We start from the raw sequence: 19,745 nt of genomic DNA, 5'->3' as shown, positions 1-19,745 counted from the left end.
GTTGGCTACATAAATGTCTTCTTTTGAGAAGTGTCTGTTCATATCCTTTGCCGACTTTTTGATTGGGTTGTTTGTTTTTTTCTTGTAAATTTGTTTGAGTTCTTTGTAGATTCTGGGTATTAGCCCTTTGTCAGATGAGTAGATTGCAAAAATTTTCTCCCATTCTGTAAGTTGCCTGTTCACTCTGATGGTAGTTTATTTTGCTGTGCAGAAGCTCTTCAGTTTAATTAGATCCCATTTGTCAATTTTGGCTTTTGTTGCCATTGCTTTTGGTGTTTTAGACATGAAGTCCTTGCCCATGCCTAGGTCCTGAATGGTACTGCCTAGGTTTTCTTCTAGGGTTTTTATGGTTTTAGGTCTAACGTTTAAGTCTTTAATCCATCTTGAATTAATTTTTGTATAAGTTATAAGGCAGGAATCCAGTTTCAGCTTTCTCCATATGGCTAGCCAGTTTTCTCAGCACCATTTCTTAAATAGGGAATCCTTTCCCCATTTCTTGTTTTTGTCAGGTTTTTCAAAGATCAGATGGTTGTAGATGTGTGGTATTATTTCTGAGGGCTCTGTTCTGTTCCATTGGTCTATATCTCTGTTTTGGTACCAGTACCATGGTGTTCTGGTTACTGTAGCCTTGTAGTATAGTTTGAAGTCAGGTAGCGTGATGCCTCCAGCTTTGTTCTTTTGGCTTAGGATTGCCTTGGCAATGCGGGCTCTTTTTTGGTTCCATATGAACTTTAAAGTAGTTTTTTCCAGTTCTGTGAAGAAAGTCATAGGTAGCTTGATGGGGTGGCATTGAATCTATAAATTGCCTTGGGCAGTACAGCCATTTTCACAATATTGATTCTTCCTATCCATGAGCATGGAATGTTCTTCCATTTGTTTGTGTCCTCTTTTATTTCATTGAGCAGTGGTTTGTAGTTCTCCTTGAAGAGGTCCTTCACATCCCTGGTAAGTTGGATTCCTAGGTATTTTATTCTCTTTGAAGCAATTGTGAATGGGAGTTCACTCATGATTTGGCTCTCAGTCTGTTATTGGTGTGTAAGAATGCTTGTGATTTTTGCACATTGATTTTGTATCCTGAGACTTTGCTGAAGTTGCTTATCAGCTTAAGGAGATTTTGGGCTGAGACGATGGGGTTTTCTAAATATGCAATCATGTCATCTGCAAACAGGGACGATTTGACTTCCTCTTTTCCTGTTTCAATACCCTTTATTTCTTTCTCCTGCGTGATTGCCCTGGCCAGAACTTCCAACACTATGTTGAATAGGAGTGGTGAGAGAGGGCATCCCTGTCTTGTGCCAGTTTTCAAAGGGAATGCTTCCAGTTTTTGCCCATTCAGTATGATATTGGCTGTGGGTTTTTCATAAATAGCTCTTATTATTTTGAGATACGTTCCATCAATACCTAATTTATTGAGAGTTTTTTAGCATGAAGGGCTGTTGAATTTTGTCAAAGGCCTTTTCTGCATCTATTGAGATAATCATGTGCTTTTTCTCTTTGGTTCTGTTTATATGCTGGATTACATTTATTGATTTGTGTATATTGAACCAGCCTTGCATCCCAGGGATGAAGCCCACTTGATCATGGTGGATAAGCTTTTTGATGTGCTGCTGGATTCAGTTTGCCAGTATTTTACTGAGGATTTTTGCGTCAATGTTCAACAGGGATATTGGTCTAAAATTCTTTTTTTGTTGTTGTTGTGTCTCTGCCAGTCTTTGGTATCAGGATGATGCTGGCCTCATAAAATGAGTTAGGGAAGATTCCCTCTTTTTCTATTGATTGGAATAGTTTCAGAAGGAATGGTACCAGCTCCTCCTTGTACCTCTGGTAGAATTCGGCTGTGAATCCATCTGGTCCTGGACTTTTTTTGGTTGGTAAGCTATTAATTATTGCCTCAATTTCAGAGCCCGTTATTGGTCTATTCAGGGATTCACCTTGTTCCTGGTTTAGTCTTGGGAGGATGTATGTGTCCAGGAATTTATCCATTTCTTCTAGATTTTCTAGTTTATTTGCGTAGAGGTATTTATTTGTATTTCTGTGGGATCAGTGGTGATATCCCGTTTATCATTTTTTATTGCGCCTATTTGATTATTCTGTCTTTTCTTCTTTATTAGTCTTGCTAGCAGTCTATCAATTTTGTTGATCTTTTCAAAAAACCAGCTCCTGGATTCATTGATTTTTTTGAAGGGTTTTTTGTGTCTCTATCTCCTTCAGTTCCACTCTGATCTTAGTTATTTCTTGCCTTCTGCTAGCTTTTGAATGTGTTTGCTCTTGCTTCTCTAGTTCTTTTAATTGTGATGTTAGGGTGTCAGTTTTAGATCTTTCCTGCTTTCTTTTGTGGGCATTTAATGCTGTAAATTTCCCTCTACACACTGTTTTAAATGTGTCCCAGAGATTCTGGTGTGTTGTATCTTTGTTCTCATTGGTTTCAAAGAACATCTTTATTTCTGCCTTCATTTCTTTATGTACCCAGTAGTCATTCAGGAGCGGGTTGTTCAGTTTCCATGTAGTTGAGTGGTTTTGAGTGAGTTTCTTAATCTTGAGTTGTAGTTTGATTGCACTATGATCTGAGAGACAGTTTGTTATAATTTCTGTTCTTTGCCATTTGCTGAGAACTGCTTTACTTCCAACCATGTGGTCAATTTTGGAATAAGTGCAATATGGTGCTGAGAAGAATGTATATTCTGTTGATTTGGGGTGGAGAGGAAACAGATCTTTTAGGGCTGAATATTTAGTTGGATGTGGGGAGCGAGAGAATGATATCTAGATTTCTGATATCATGATTAAGTAGATAGACAGTGAGACCATTCGTCAAGACAAAATATTGGGTGAGAACCAGGGGCATGGGGCAAAGGCGATGAGCTGAGTGTGCCTGTGAATATCTGAGTTGATGTATGAATTTAGAGCTTAGGAGAGAAATCTAGACTAGAAATATAGATCTGGGGCTGTCACATGGTTAAATCTAATGATCTAATGTCCTTGGGGACTGAGTAAGGAGGACAGGTTGTGCTCTCAAGTACAGAGTCCTGGTGCCCATAATTGAAGGAACAAGCACAGGGAGAGGTGCCCCTGATGGGGACTGAACAGAATAGCCTCCTATATAGTAGAGAAACCATGAAAAACAGAAGATAAGGGTGGGTGAGCATTTAAGAAGGCAGGTCAGCAGTGGCACATACTTCAGAGAAGTCAAGAAGAACTGAAATCCACCCACTTCATTTTGGCTAAAGATCACTGACAACAGCTGGTGCAGCCTCAGTGCTGGAGTTGGACTAGGCACTGGCAGGGGATGCAGGATGCATTAGTTTCCTGTGGCAGCTGTGACAAATTACCACAAATTTGGTGGCTTAAAACAACAGTAGTTTATTCTCTCACACTTCTAGAGGCCAGAAGTTCAAAATCAGGGTATCAGCAGGGTTGGTTCTTGGCTGGAGGCTCTGAGGGAGAATCCATTCCTTGCCTCTCTTCTAGCTTCTGGTGCTGGAATTTGGGCTTGTCTTTAGAAAGAGCCCATTTGCAGGAGCCCAGACTGGGAGCAGCAGGTGGGCAGGATGGAGGGAAAGGAGGAGGGTGGGTGACTCTAAAATTTAAGCTTCATTAACTTTATGGTAAGTCCATGAATGAACAACAATATATGTTGCCAAGTGGGTGGGTGGGTGGAGTATTGATTTAGATGTAGGAATATACAACTAATGAAGTAAAGTTTGGGCTAATCAAAAGAGTTGATAGGCAGAAACAAAGGGGACAGATTTTTGTGCCAATGATTTTTTGTGTTCCTTGCTTGTGGAAGCATCACTCTAATCTCTGCCTTCATCTGCACCTTACCTCCTCTTGTCTATCTCTATGTTTTCCCCTCCTTTCATAAGGACACCTTCATATGATTTCATCTCAACATCCTTAATTACATTTGCAAAGATATTTTTCCACATATGGTCACATTCACAGGTTCTGGGTGCCATGTCTTTTTTTGGGGGGAGTGCACAATTCAACCCACTGCACATGGTAAGGAATGAATAGGCTGAAATGAGTAGGGATGATGAGCATAAACCCGCCTTTCAAAAAGCATAAATCAGAAGAATAGAGGGAAAGCTACAACTACAGCCAGAGGGGATGTCAGGTCCAGGAAGAATGTCTTCAAGGTCAGAGATACTTGGAAAAGCACTGGAGCAGATGCAGCTTTTAGGGTACCTGAAGCATATATAATTAGAAGGGCCCTCTTTATTTATTAATTTTTGAGACAAAGTCTTTCTCACCCAGGCTGGAGTTCAGCCTTGTGAGGCTGGTGCTATCACGGCTCATTGCAGCCTTGTCCTCCTGGGCTCAAGTGATTCTCCCATCTCAACCTCTCGAGTAGCTGGGACCACAGGTGTGCACCATTGGCTAATTCATGGCAGATTCTTACATAGAAATCCTTCCCAGTTGCAGCCCAGCTTCCCTTCCCCACATCAAATACTTCAATTCCCCGCAACTTTAAGCATTTGTGGGAGTCCAGACTGGGAGCAGCAGGTGGGCAAGACAGAGGGAAAAGGAGAGAGTGGTTGACCCTGAAACTTAAGCTTCATTAACTTCATGGTAAATCCATGAATGAGCAAGGATATATGTTGCCAGGCAGGTGGGTGAGTGGAGTATTGACTGAGAGGTAGAAATATACAACGAATGCAGTGAAGTTCCTGGGCTCTTCAAAGGAGTTGATAACAGAAACAAAGGAGACAGATTGCTCGTGGACAAGGAGGAGGGACACCTTTTCCCTTGAGGAAGGTAGGAAGGGGGAAATATGGGCCACTGAACAGTTTGTATGGGAATGGACAGGAAGGTGAAATATTGTTTGATGGCCTCAACTGAGTGAAATATAAAGCAAAGGCATCTAATCAGAATGAGGGGGCAGGATTTTGAGGAGGAATGAGAAATTTGAAGATGCTCTGAGGAAAACAGAGATGACAAAATATGGTTAGAGAACAGTGCCTTATGCAACTAGAGGGAGTAGAAAACCATTGCCGTTGGCACAGTTGGTGTGTGAAGCTAAGGTCACTTTGCCCTTGGGTCAAGGTCATGGACCTGCTTGGTGGCTTCCTGTGATGGATAGGTGTGATCAGGACTGTGTAGACTTCAGATTTAGAAAGAACTGCATTCAGATTTGATTTCTGCAACTAATTAACTGAAGACCACTTGGCAAGTCCCTTACCATCTTTGAACCTTGGCTTTTTCATCAGGTAAAAAGGAGGTATTATCCTCCTTGTAGGTCCTGTTTTCAATTCATTCTTCCACAAACCAACATGCTAAGTGCCCAGCACAATAGCTGACACACAAGAGGCCTGCAGTCAACATGAACTCCCCTTCCCGCATTTACCCTTCTGCTCACTACTCACCACCCCCTGTTCTTATTAATGGTCTAAGTCCAGTTGCTTAGTTGGCTCCAGGAGTTTCCAGGGTTTAAAGGGGCTTGCAGGATAAAGGTGGTTTCAGTATGAATTAGTGCATTTTAAATGAGTGCTTCTAATCACGTTTTTGTGATTCTAATGAGTAAGCCAGTTCTTTGGGTGATGAGGAGTGATACCCTGGTTGCTGAAAGCTGGATGCTCTTTTGGCTAGGTGATTTGAATCAAATAATTATATGTTCTTCCTCAGAAGTGACTTAGACACTTCTTGGTAGAATTCAGTATCTTTCCTTCAACAGGATAATGTTCACATAAATGTCCTGTCTTGTGCCATGTGGCCATGGGCATCAGTTAGGCAGATTCAGTGTCTGGTGCTGGCCTACTTCCTGCTTCCTGGTGATTCTTTCTGCTTGCCCCAGGATCACTGATGTGAGCCATAATGACTACTTGGCATAGATTACACGTAAGTCTTGTAAATGTCTGTATAGTTTTCTCATTTAAATGAACATGTCACAATGCTCTTGGGAACAACTTTCCATTAACCTGAGTACAGCAGACAGCCTGAGACAGTGGTGCTCACTGAATTAAATTTGCTTCTGCTTTGGAGGTCTGATTTTTATTAGAGGCACGACCTGGTTGGTACCAGCTCTGCAGACCAAGTTTGATTTGTCATTCATGTTTATTGAATTCCCTGATAGCTGTGCAGATGAAGAAACCACTTAGAATTTAGAATAAAAATAAAAATAATAGCAACTAACACTGGGTGCTTAGCCCAGGTATCAGGCATTGTGGAAGCCCTTTACTGTTAGCTCATCATAATCCTATCAAGTAGGTACAGTATTTATTCCCCACTTTGTTGATAAAGAAACTGGAAATTGAAGAGGCTAAGTAAATTGCCCAAGTTGTACAGTATAGTATCTTAGTCAGTTTGGGCAGCTATCACTAGCTACCATAGATTGGGTGGCATATTAACAACAGAAATTTATTTTTTACATTTCTAGAGGCTGGGAAGTCCAAAATTAAAGTGCTGGCAGATTCAGTGTCTGGTGAGGGTCTGCTTCCTGCCTCCTGGTTCATAGAGGCTGTGTCCTCACATGGCAGAAGGGATGAGGGAGGTATCCAGGGTATCCTTTATAAGGGTACTAATCCTATTCATGAGGGCTGCACCCTCATGACCAATCACCCCCCAAATGTTTCACCTCCTAATACCATCAACTCGAGGGTTAGGTCTCTGCATATGAATTTTGGGTGCAGACACATTCAGTCTATCGCACATAGCTAGGAAGTGGTAGAGCTGGAATTTGAACCCAGACAACCTAATTCCAGAATCCAATTTCTTAATTATTGGGCCATATTGATGATACTTTCTGTATTGGTACAAGTGTAGCTGAAGTTTGTAACTGAAAATGAGATATAGTTCGGTAAAGAACAGTCAGTTCAACAGATGATTCATGCTTAGATGGCTTAGTACAGGGATTAAAACTCAAATGTCTACATACTGCCCCAGAGAGAAACTGCCCAGATGTAGTCACATTGGCTGGTGACTATAGTGGTGAACTGGGGGATACATGCTCATTGTGAAGGGAGCAACTATGTATAAACATGTCGGAAGTTTTGTTTCATTTTTGTTTTTGTCAAGAGAAGCGGGAAAACTGGATTTTAATGTGAAACTTCCAATTTTAAAAATCGTCTTCCTGTTAATAACCATGCTTTATCAATTAATGGTTATATTATAGTCCTGTATAGTGTAGGCTAGGTTTTCCTGCAGTAACCAACAACCCCCAAAGCTCAGTAGCTTAAAACAATTAAAGGTTACTTCTTGCTGATGCCACTTGTCCAACAGTGGTCAACAGGAGCCTCAGCTCTTAGAACGTCTTGGATACTCAGGCTGAGGTAGGCTTTATTTGGACATATTTTTTACATAATAACTGCAATAGTGCAAGGGGAACATGAGACTCAGACACAGACCCTTAAATCTTCTTATAGAAGTGACACAGATCACTTAGACTCATATTTCATTGGCCAAAGTTAGTTAATGACCATACCTAACTTCAAAGGGGATGGAGAAGTGCAGACCTTCTGTGGGCTGAAAGAAACAAAATGTTTTTGAGTATTCCCACTGACTAGCACAGCTCCATATACTCTGATTTTTAAGGCAGAAATGTCAGATTTTTTCCCCCAAGTTAGATTCCAATTTGCAGAGATTTCAAACAGTTGATTTAAAAAAAAAATATTTTGTTCTTGAATGATTAAATTTGACTGCTCTGAAAAATTCATATTTTGCTTCATTTGGACTAGTGACACTTATTTAAGTATTATCTTTTAGCTGATCAGGAAATCATATGCAGGAACTGTGAAAAAATTTTTAGCTGAAGTGATGATTTATAGATGAATATTTATTCCAAAAAGCACTACTCATATATTTTAAATATTTGTTTATGTCATCCACTATCTTGTGTAACTTGTCTCATTAACTACACTGTAAGGTAAGAATCTTATGTTATTAATTTATACTCTGTAGTTTCTGGCAGTATAGAAAATGGTTATTTAATAGATGTTAATAAATTTTACTGATATATCCATCAATTAGTAGTTAATAAATCACTATAATTAGAGATCATGACTTCAGATGATGTCATAGAAGTTGGAAACACTTCAGGCAATTTTTAAGAAGTTGCTTATTGTTGGGCTGGGCGCGGTGGCTCACACCTGTAATCCTAGCACCTTGGGAGGCTGGGGCGGGCAGATCGCGAGGTCAGGAGATTGAGACCACCCTGGCTAACACGGTGAAACCCTGTCTCTACTAAAAATACAAAAACTTAGCTGGGCGTGGTGGCGGGCGCCTGTAGTCCCAGCTACTCGGGAGGCTGAGGCAGGAGAATGGCGTGAACCCGGGAGGCGGAGCTTGCAGTGAGCTGAGATCGTGCCACTGCACTCCAGCCTGGGCGACACAGCGAGACTCTGTCTCAAAAAAAAAAAAAAAAAAAAAAAAAAGTTGCTTATTGTTGATTATGATGGGATATGAAAGCCAAAATTCAGTAGCCCCTCAATTTCAAAGGCATTTCTGGCTTATTCCTTATGAATCACAAGGCAAGACTTTCTTTTCAAATATCATTTTTCTGTGATGTTTTCACATGCTTTATCTTGCTATAACATTTGGATGAATTGTAACTTAAAAAAAATTATAAGTGCTCAGGGAGGTATTCAATTGCCCGAGATCTTGCAAGGCCTTAAACACTCTTCAAAACAAGCCCCTCCTAGCTCCTAAGCCCACATCCTTCCTCGATGACCAGATAGAGAGTGATTCTCAGTCTCATGAAATGCAGAGTGCTCAGGGACATGAATGTGTGAGGACAGAGTCTGGCCCAGGGGCAGTGTTTCTATAATTTAATAGTGGTATTACTCCCCTTGGAGAAAGTTACATGAACACAAATTACTCATTGATTGAATCTTGACCATGCAAGTGTGTTTCCAAAATCATTCACTCTTAAGTTGTTCCACATGTACTGGTAAATATTAATTTAATGGCCTGTGTAACTGGGCTTTTGTTGTTGTTGTCTATCTGCTGATACTTAAGGTAGAGGAAGTTGTAATGTAGTGTTAAGATTCTGAGTCAGATAACTTGGGTTTTAAAACCATTACCAACACTATATACTAGCTGTGTAATATTGGCAAATCATTTACTCAGTAATGTTTAGATTCCTTATTTATAAAATAGAGTTAAAGGTATCACCTGCATCATAAAATTGCTCTGAAGATTAAATAATGTGTACAATATTCGTGGCATAATGCCAGGTACATGCTAAGCATTCAATACAAATCAGCAATTATTAATATTGTATTACTATCTTTATAAAATCATATAATCAGGATTAAAGGATCTCAAAAGTCATTGGATTAAGCAACTCATCCAATAATTTAATCCCCCCTACAATTTTTCCACCAAGACGTCTCCTAGACTATGATTGAATACTTATTATTAGATATCTCTGACTTTTCAAACTTTCTCATATTGAACCAAATTATGCTTAAACCTGTAGCTTTCACCATTTGGAAATACACAGAACAAAAGTAGACCCTTTCCTCATGATAGCTCTTCGTGAATTTGGAAATATCTCTAATCATAAGCTATTCTCTAAACTTCCTTGAAACTTACTACCTCTCCCTGAAATTTTCACTTGATCTTTCTCTTTCCCTGCAACACCAAAACGTTGGAAAGAATAGTGTGTAAATCATTGTCTCAGCTTCCTCTAGTTTCCTTTCTTCTTCAACAGCTTGGATGTAGAGTCTGATTCAACACCAAAATGTTGGAAAGAATAGTGTGTAAATCATTGTCTCAGCTTCCTCTAGTTTCCTTTCTTCTTCAACAGCTTGGATGTAGAGTCTGATTCAACACCAAAATGTTGGAAAGAATAGTGTGTAAATCATTGTCTCAGCTTCCTCTAGTTTCCTTTCTTCTTCAACAGCTTGGATGTAGAGCCTGATTCAACACCTCCAAGCTGAAGCATGAGGGCTACCCGGGAGTCAAAATCAGATGAAAAACAGAGAGAAATAATAACATTGGCCCTCTTTTATTGAATCCTTTATAGTGTTTGGATCATTATACTAAGAATTTTGCATATATTTTCTCATTGAATCCTCACTAGGCCCTATGTGAAGTATATGTTGGTATTATTATCTCTATTTTACTGTTGAGGAAAACGAGTCTCTGAGAGTTTGAATTTTTCAACATCCTGCCCCTTAAAAGGTTGGTGGGTGGATCCAGGTTTGTACGTGGGTGTTTTCTTCCTCCAAAGTCCCTGCACTTAAACACCAGGTTTATAAATAAAGTTAGATGAATATGGGAAGGAAGAAAGAGATAAACCACCAAATCAGTTGATATTATTGTCATTTACACATTATGTAAAATATATGCTTAAGAAAAAAAAAAACATAAGACATGATCTTTTTTCTCATATAAGGAATCTTACAATCTAGCAAATACACATATGTACACATGAAAAATGACAGAAGGAAAGATAGCAGTATAAACACATATTTTATATGAGACATCTCTCCTTTTAATTATTTTTTATATTTTAAAAATTGTTTATAAATAAATAGATATAATGACAGAGGTAGAGATACATAGGCATAGGTACAGCTAATGATAAAGACAAGGAGATATAAAGATATAGATAAAGACTATAGACAGCTATTAATATAGGGATATAGGGATTTAGAGATAGAAGTAAAAATAGAAAAACAGATATTTAAAGTAAAACTATGAACCAGAAGGTTAGACATCAAATTTAGGACAGTGGTTGTTTTGGGGAGGAAATGAGAGAATAGGACAAGTGTAGGGCTGGGGAGAGAGGAAACGTCTGTAATGTTCTGTTTATTTTATAGGCATAAAAATACCTGGGCTGGGCAGTGTGGTACATGCCTGTAATCCCTGCATTTTGAGAGGCCAAGGCAGGAGGATCACTTGATCCCAGGAATTCAAGACCTGCCTGGGCAACATAGGGAGACCCTGTCTTTACATCAAATTTTAAAAAGCTAGGTGTTGGGGCGCAGGCCTGTGACTCAACCTCCCAGGCTGAAGTGATCTCAGCTACTTGGGAGGCTGAGGTGGGAGGATCACTTGAGCCCAGGAGGTTGAGGCTGCAGTGAGCCACAATCCCACTATTGCACTCCAACCTGGGCAACAGAGTGAGATCTTGTCTTGAAAAATAAAGCACAGAAATCTGAATAAAAATATAAATAGAAAAGAGAGGGGATATGGAGGGACAGCTTCAAATCTTAATATTAATATTTCAGCCTTGCATTAGCATCGTATAAATGATACTATCCTGTAAGACATTATATTATTTACATTTATAAAACTATGTTCTCATAAAAGAGAGCCAAACTGTACATTTAAGAATTACATCACAACTAAGCTTCCTGAAATGAAGGGAGCTCCCCCTCCCCTGGCTTTGGGCACCACTGACCGCCATGCTTCTGTTGGCAGGCAGTGGGCTGCGATTGGCAACTGGGAAGCAATGCCAAGGAGGACAACTGTGGAGTCTGTGCCAGCGATGGCTTCACCTGCAGGCTCGTACGGGGACAATCGAAGTCACACGTTTCTCCTGAGAAAAGTAGGTTTTAAACCCAACACGTTATTACCATCATACAAGATGTATTTTAGACCATCTATTGCTAGAATAACATTTTCTTTTTTTCTTTTTTTTAAATTTTATTATTATTATACTTTAAGTTTTAGGGTACATGTGCACAACGTGCAGGTTTGTTACATATGTATACATGTGCCATGTTGGTGTGCTACACCCATTAACTCGTCACTTAGCATTAGGTATATCTCTTATTGCCATCCCTCCCTCCTCCCCCCACCCCACAACAGTCCCCGGGGTGTGATGTTCCCCTTCCTGTGTCCATGTGTTCTCATTGTTCAATTCCCACCTATGAGTGAGAACATGCGGTGTTTGGTTTTTTGTCCTTGTGATAGTTTGCTGAGAATAATGGTTTCCAGTTTCATCCATGTCCCTACAAAGGACATGAACTCATCCTTTTTTACAGCTGCATAGTATTCCATGGTGTATTTGTGCCACATTTTCTTAATCCAGTCTATTGTTGTTGGACATTTAGATTGGTTCCAAGTCTTTGCTATTGTGAATAGTGCTGCAATAAACATACATGTGCATGTGTCTTTATAGCAGCATGATTTATAATCCTTTGGGTATATACCCAGTAATGGGATGGCTGGGTCAAATGGTATTTCTAGTTCTAGATCCCTGAGGAGTCGCCACACTGACTTTCACAATGGTTGAACTAGTTTACAGTCCCACCAACAGTGTAAAAGTGTTCCTGTTTCTCCACATCCCCTCCAGCACCTGTTGTTTCCTGACTTTTTAATGATCGCCATTCTAACTGGTGTGAGATGGTATCTCATTGTGGTTTTGATTTGCATTTCTCTGATGGCCAGTGATGATGAGCATTTTTTCATGTGTCTTTTGGTTGCATAAATGTCTTCTTTTGAGAAGTGTCTGTTCATGTCCTTCGCCCACTTTTTGATTGGGTTGTTTGTTTTTTTCTTGTAAATTTGTTTGAGTTCATTGTAGATTCTGGATATTAGCCCTTTGTCAGATGAGTAGGTTGCAAAAATTTTCTCCCATTGTGTAGGTTGCCTGTTCACTCTGATGGTAGTTTCTTTTGCAGTGCAAAAGCTCTTTAGTTTAATCAGATCCCATTTGTCAATTATGTGAATAACATTTTCTGAATGCTAAGCTTTTTTAGTTGGAAGTAGCTTTTGTACCAACTTTCTAAAAGTGAAATTTCTTCCAAAAAGTGTGTATCAAACTTTTGTTCCCATTATATCTTCGAAGAGGACCTGTTTCTTTGAACCTTTGCCAATGCAGGGTATTACTGTTTTAAAAATATGTATTTACCAATTTTTCAGGTAAATCGTGAAATAATAATTTCCTTTATTTGTCTTCCTTTGACTGCTAACAAGCTAGAAAATATTGTTGTGTATCTGTTGACCATTTATAGTTTGTAATTTCTCAGTTAGCTATTGAAGCCATTTATCAATTTTCCTATTTGGATGTAGATCTTTTCTTCATTGTTGAGAGCTTTTAATATATCACCAATACTAACATTTTTTCTGTCATACCTATTTCAAATATGGTTCCAGTTTGTTCATTGACTTTCAATTTTGTATAATTAGAGTTTCTAAGTTTCTAAGTATTATGTATTTGGAAATTTCCATCTTTTCATTTTAATAATGTCTGTCTTTTAAAACATCCTTTAGTTTGGGGAATCAGTAAACTTTTTCTGTAAAGGGATAGATAATAAATATTTTAGGCTTTGCTGGCCATATAGTCTCAACTACTCAACACAGCTGTTGCAGTGTAAAAGCACACAGAGACACCTGTAAATAGATCAGCATGGCTACATTCCAATGAAACTTTATTTACAAAAATAGCCTGAAGGCTGAATTTGGCCCTCAGGTTTGTTAACCACTCCCTTAAAGGAAACAAAAATCATTCATGTATGTTTTCTGCCAGTACTTTTATGGTTTTGTTTTTCTTTATAATAATTCTTTCTGAATACCCCCTTGTTGGTGGTATTCAGTTATAAATGTAGGTGAGTTCAGCCAAAGATTTGATTTTAAATCTTTTATTCATTTGAATTTAGTTTGATGTAACTTGTAAAGTCGGCATCTTACTTATTTTCCCAAATGGGGAAAGCATTACAGGAGGGTGGAGGGTTTTCCAGGCAGAGGAAACACAAAGTTCATGGCGTGACACTGGAGAAGAGCCTGGGTTTTTTGAGGAACTCCTAATATGTTGTTCAGGCCTGACTGTACATTGAATAGGGTAGAAGATAAGACAGAATGGCATTCGGAGTCAAAGCCTTCATTATTGTGTTTTATTTTTCAGATTAAGTGGAGCCATCAAAGCGATTTAGGCAGTGGAGTGATATGGTTAGGTTAGTGTTTTAGTAAAATAATTCTGGTGGCGTACGGAGGCTGGATTACCTGTCAGATGAGCTTGGAAGCAGGGAGTCCAAATAGGAAATGTCTTTCAAACTATTCAAGAGTGTTTAAAATAATGAGGCCTTGATCTAGGGTAGCGTGGCAGGAAACATAGAGGAAGGAACAGCTGGAGAGATCTTTAGCATGTAGAATGAACAGAGTTTGGTAATTCTTTGAATGACAGCTATAAGAGAAAAGAAGCAGCTAGAATGGCCCAAATTTTCCACCTTGTGCAGCTGGGTGGACATGTTTGCTATTCATTTGGGTAAGGAATTCATGAAGAGGAGACACATAACAGAGGTGAGCGTCTACCTCCCTGAATTTTATTCTCTCCAGAATTTTCACCCCGTAAGTATCCAATGCCCAAGTATCTTTCTGACGCCTGCAAACAGATGTGATTATATTTTGTTTATGGTTGGAGGGTTTATCTGAAACGTGCTAGTTTATCATGGCTGATAGCAAAACCCCTTGTTGGTGGTATTCAGTTATAAATGTAGGTGAGTTCATCCAAAGAGAGTATATAGAATATAAGAGGAAGCCAATAATTGCATCCTGAGGAAAAGCTGAAGTCAAAGCATTTAGCCAGGGAAGACGTTTAAGGGAATCCAACTGAGAAGGAATGAATAGAGTAAGTAGGTAAATGCAGAACTTAGCAAGAGCAGTACCATGACCCCAAAAGAATAAGTAATTCCAAAAATGAGGTGGGGGTGGCCAGCAATGTTAAATGCTCTTATGAGTTCAACTGGAATAAGGGCCCAAAAGTTTGTCTTTGGCAATTTGAAGATCATTTGTGATGTGAACAAGAGTGATTTTGATGAACTTCAGGCTGAAATCAAAGCTTGATTGCAATGGGTTGATGAGTAAAGAGAATGTATAGAGGGAAGGATTTGCTCAGGACAAGAGGAGAGGAACAGACCAATACCCTGTCAACAACTACATAGCTCTACAGGGTTAGTTGGAGAACACCGTGAGGTGTTCCAGCCTATCGTCTTTATTTGGCTCTTCATTAGGAGATAGAGTTGGCCACTAGGAGTGAGGGCTCAGAGACTTGAGCCTGTTCCCATGAAGGAAAGAAGAAGGAGCCATCAACAACAGTACAAAGATAGAAGAGTAGCTGTAAGGGCCTAGCTGAGATTGGAGACCATGAATTCATGGAGGTTCCAATTTCTGGACTTCATGAAGGAGGTGGCTTTGAATGGTGGTATACCCATGAGAAATGTATTCTACTGGAAATCACAGAAAACTCAACTTAGAAGCATTGGAGTTTATAAATCTTTTCTAATAAAAAGCCTGGAGTAGGCAGCTAAGGCTGGGGATGCTGTTTTACCGTGTCCTTCAGGAACCAGGCACCTTTCTCTCTTCTTCACACCCTTAGAGGGTGGCTTTTGCCTCCGTGGCTGCAAAGTCATTATTGGACATTGAGATGTTACATCCACATCCCAGATAATAAGGAAGAACATAGTGTGAAAAGCATTTTTTTAAATACTGTGTTCTTTATCCAGGAAAGGATATTCTCCCCAGGGAATTTTGCTTCGTTGACCAGAATTACGGTGTGTGACACCCTGGCTTCCAGGAGGCAGGAAACCAAGTAGTTAGCATTCTATCCATTCTGCTATTACTAATGTTGATCACATGCTTTGTAATTCCCAAAGCTCTCTTCAGACTTATCATTTAATTCTACCAGCATTCTTACATTATAATTTGGATAATGTCCTGCCTGTTTTACAGATGAGGAAACCAAGGATGAGAAATGTTAAGAAACATCTCCCATAACTAATTATGAAAGGAAATATTGGGAAGTGGTTAAGAAATTGGGGTCTGGAGCCAGCCTTCCAGGGTTAAGTCCTGGGTCTGTTGCTTATGAGCTGTGCAGAGTTATTTAATTTATTTCACTTCCATGGGTATCTTGGATCTCTAATTTTAAACTGGGAATAACAACAGTACTGCCTTTGTAGAGCTGTTGTCAGGATTTAAAAGATCAACCCATGTTGAGAACTCCAAATAGCACAGTAACTAGAGAGTACTCAGTAAATGCTAGCTGCGTTTTTGTTAAAACTATTACTCATTGGGATACCAAAGGATGTCACACTGATATGGGATGGCGGCAGGAAATTGAAGGGCCTGGGTGAGGACAGGGACTCTGTTTTCACACCCAAATGTTGCATTTTCAAAGACCACTCTGGCCTGCCATGCCCCCCATTCTGTGCCTATAAAAACCCCAAGACCCTAGCAGTCACACACACGAGTGACTGGGTGTTGAGAGGAACACATTGGCAGAAAAACACACAGACACCGACAGGCTGTTGACAGTGGAACGACACAGACGCAGAGGGAAATTTGGCTGAGGGTGGACAGACGAGAGCCCAGCTGCTAAGGGACACCAGGGGAAGACTACCTTCCCACTTCATCCCTCTTCCCCTCCCCATCCATCTGCTGAGAGCTACCTCCACCATTGAATAAAACCTTGCACTCATTCTCCAAGCCCATGGTACTGGAAGAAATGAATCACACATGGGCTTGGAGAATGTGTGCAAAGGTTTGTTGAACGGTGGAGGTAGCTCTCAGCAGATGGATGGGGAGGCAGAAGGGGGATGGAGTGGCAAGGGATACAGAAAGCCCTGGGATACAGAAAGCCCTCTGTCCTTGAGATAAGGCAGAGGTTCTAACTGAGCTGATTAACACAAGCCACCTGCGGACAGCTAAGCTGAAAGAGCACACTGTAACACACGCTGGAACTTTGGGAGCTGTAAACACTCAACTCTAGTTGCTGCCTTGGGGTTGGAGCCCCAACCTCCCCATAACCTGCCCGTCTGCATGCTCCCCCTAGGGGCTTGAGCTGCTGGGCACAGAAGAAGCGAGCCATTCCTCCTGTTGCATGCCCTGGGAGGGGGATAAGGGAACTTTGCCCCTTTCAATACCTCTTATATACTTTAAATGTAAATGTGGGTATTCGTAAACATATTTGAAAGTCAACAATCAGTCCATCTGGGGATTGATTTCAAGAGAGCTACTGCTTGGTATGGAGGACAACATTGAAAGTGTGAAAACAGAGTGAATTGTAGGACAAACCAAAGTTTTAGGACTCAGATCAGTGAACACAGTTTGAAGAGACAGGCTATACTGAGAAGTGTTCCTTCAGGAAGGCATGTGGATGAGGGGAGTAAGGGAGAAAGACAGTAGCCAGATCAGGCTGTAATGGAAGTGTGTAGAGTTAGTATTGCTCTTAGAAAGTTTGGAAATCTCATCAGAAAATACCTCGTTTTCTCAGGGTCCAAGAAAGATTAGAACTTGAGATAATTCTAATTGAACCAGGATAAATGCCAAATGAAGTTGTGCCAAAAAGGGCAGTCTTATTTGGAGAAGTGTGCAGAACAGGTACTGAAATGCAAGGTAGTTCATTATTCTCTCTCTCTCTCTCTTGATTTTCAGCTTTTGGATTACATATGCTTTTGAGAATCTATTAAAAGTTATGCATTTTCTTTCCAGGGAAATATATGTGTACTTATAAGCCCCACATTTGCCATTCTGATTTTTTGTGAGGTTCTCAGACCCCTGATGCCTGTTAGGACATTCCAGGTTAAGAACCCCTAAAATGTCCTTTTTTTTTAAATCAATTTCTACATAGAAAGGGGAACTGGAGGGCACAGATCCTTCAGTGCAGGGCATGAGTGACATGGTATAAGCCAGGAAGATCCCACAGGATGCTGGCATTTTATCAGGTTCCGTATGCATGTGCTTGAGCTAAGGCTAAAGGTAGCAAAGATTCCTGCCTGCGAGAAAACACAGTCCTTCACCATCTTGATTCTAATTATGGCCCCGTCACGTCTGTTACAGCACGGAAACTGACCAGCTGAAGCTGTTTTTGGCTGGGATTTTTCCCTAGGCCATATGGAAGCAGTTCCCTATAATCATGCTTTGTGTGAAAGAAATGTGGGAAATGAAGCCATGTCTCCCCCTGAGTGTGCATCACTGCAGCCTGCAGAATCCACGCAGCTCCTACATCCACACCTTGCCAAGAATTCATTCCGATCTTCCCTGGGACTCACCCTGAGTCAGGACATGGCAATGAGATGCTGTTGGCACAGCCCTGCACTGGAGCAAGTGCACAAGGCTGCATACAGGATATCATTTCCATCACGCGGTGAGGCAGACACAAGGTGTAAGAGCCTGGAGCCAAAACCTTTGCTATGAAAAAAATCAGAAATTTATCCAGATACAACACACAGATTTCCTGTTCAGAGGGAGAAGGAGAGAGACGGAACTGACAACCAACATAAACAGCTTTGGATGTTGGAAAAGAAAACTAGAGGCCACTCAGGTATTAAAGAGAGAAAGCTCTAAAAACAACAACAAACATATCTGTTTAGAGAGTCTTGACTTGGCATTTAGAAACTTAGTTGTATTTCCAAATTTGTTCCTTATTTTGGTCTTGTCCACATCAGGGCACACATGTGTGAGGCAAATAAACAAGATCTGCTTGTCTATTCTAAGCTTTTTGTCCATTTTTACATGGTGGCAGCCAAGCCTATTGATACAGTGATACCTAAGGCCAACTGGGAACACCAGCATTTTGCTCAAGTTTTGACAGTATGAAGATAAACACACTCTTCTAATGGATTCCTTGACACAAATAGAATCCTGGGCTAGGTGGATCGTAGGGCTGCCTCACGGGGTAATTCTTAAGAGTTTTTCCCTTCATCCACTGTTCATGTCTCCTTTGACTGTCACTCCCAAAAACCATTTACAAATTTAACTTATTCCATAACAAGGAAGATTGTATAGGATATAAAGGGTCTGCTAACATGGTAACATGGATTGGTTTTCATTCTCCTGTCTTCCCACATCATCTCTTTCTACCTCCACATTCGTCTTTCTAGGGTGAGATTCTGGCTGGTCATACTCTTCTATCAGAACTGTGGCTGAGAAAGGAATATTCAAACCAAAGACCCTGTTCCTTTTAATGGAATTAAAAGTTGCCCCCTCCTCCATTTAATTCAGCAAGGGAGAGTGTGGCCTGGAAGGAAGACCCTGTGTCTAGAAATAAAGACTCCTGAGTTCTAGTCCTTGCCTAGCTCTTTTACATGTTTTTGTGTGTCTTCTGGCCCCGTGCATGAAGAGAGATAATGGAAAAATAGCATGTAGACTGTGTTGCGAAGGAATGTCATAGATTGTATTTTACATGGAGAAGCAGACAGACTGTGAAGAACTCCCTGGCCTCTTCATGAATCGCCTTACACCTATGATAAAATCCGCATCCCTCTCCAAAGCCTTTAAAGCCTGTATCATCTGGCCCCTGTGTTACATCATGTGCTGCCATCTGCTCCTCATTCCCTAATCTCCAGTTACACTGGCTTTCTGGGAGATTCCAGAATGTCAGGTGCCCATTCTCCCCGTGGGCCTTTGCACCAACCCATCCCCGAACCTGGAACATGTGTCTCCCTGCTCTTCAACGTAGTTACCTCTTTCTCAACCTTGAGCACAAGTGTCGCCTCCTCAGAGAGGCTTTCTTTGACCACTCTACGTAAAGTAGGCCCTTCTCTTTTCTGTTTAGTTCTTGCTTAGCCTTGAGGGAAAGAAGTGGTTATTTCATTTATTTGTTTAATTTGCCTCTCCCACTAGTAAGCTTTGCAAGAGCAGGCACCATGTCTGTGGTGTTCACCATTTTATTCCTAGTGCTAGTGCAGTACTGAACACATCCTAGGAGCTCAGTTAATGTTGAACAAATGAATACATGGCCTTCGCTGGAGATGATTCTGCTTCCTGTTATGATTTCAGTGGGACTAAATGATATTGTGCAATAGAACTGGACTGGAAGCCAAAGACTGGGGAAATAACCTCAGTTTGACCTCTAACAATCTATC

General features: G+C 40.5%; 1 pseudogene; it reads left to right on the top strand.

Annotated features, from left to right (window-relative positions):
- The window catches only part of LOC129047456 (ADAMTS-like protein 3), a 126,034-nt pseudogene that overhangs the window by 50,923 nt on the left and 55,366 nt on the right, over nucleotides 1-19,745 (top strand).

This window comes from Pongo abelii, chromosome 16 (assembly GCF_028885655.2).
Source record: "Pongo abelii isolate AG06213 chromosome 16, NHGRI_mPonAbe1-v2.0_pri, whole genome shotgun sequence".
NCBI classification, from domain to species: Eukaryota; Metazoa; Chordata; class Mammalia; order Primates; family Hominidae; genus Pongo; species Pongo abelii.
Note: the sequence above shows the minus strand (reverse complement) of the source record. Positions and strands in the feature narration are given on the sequence as shown.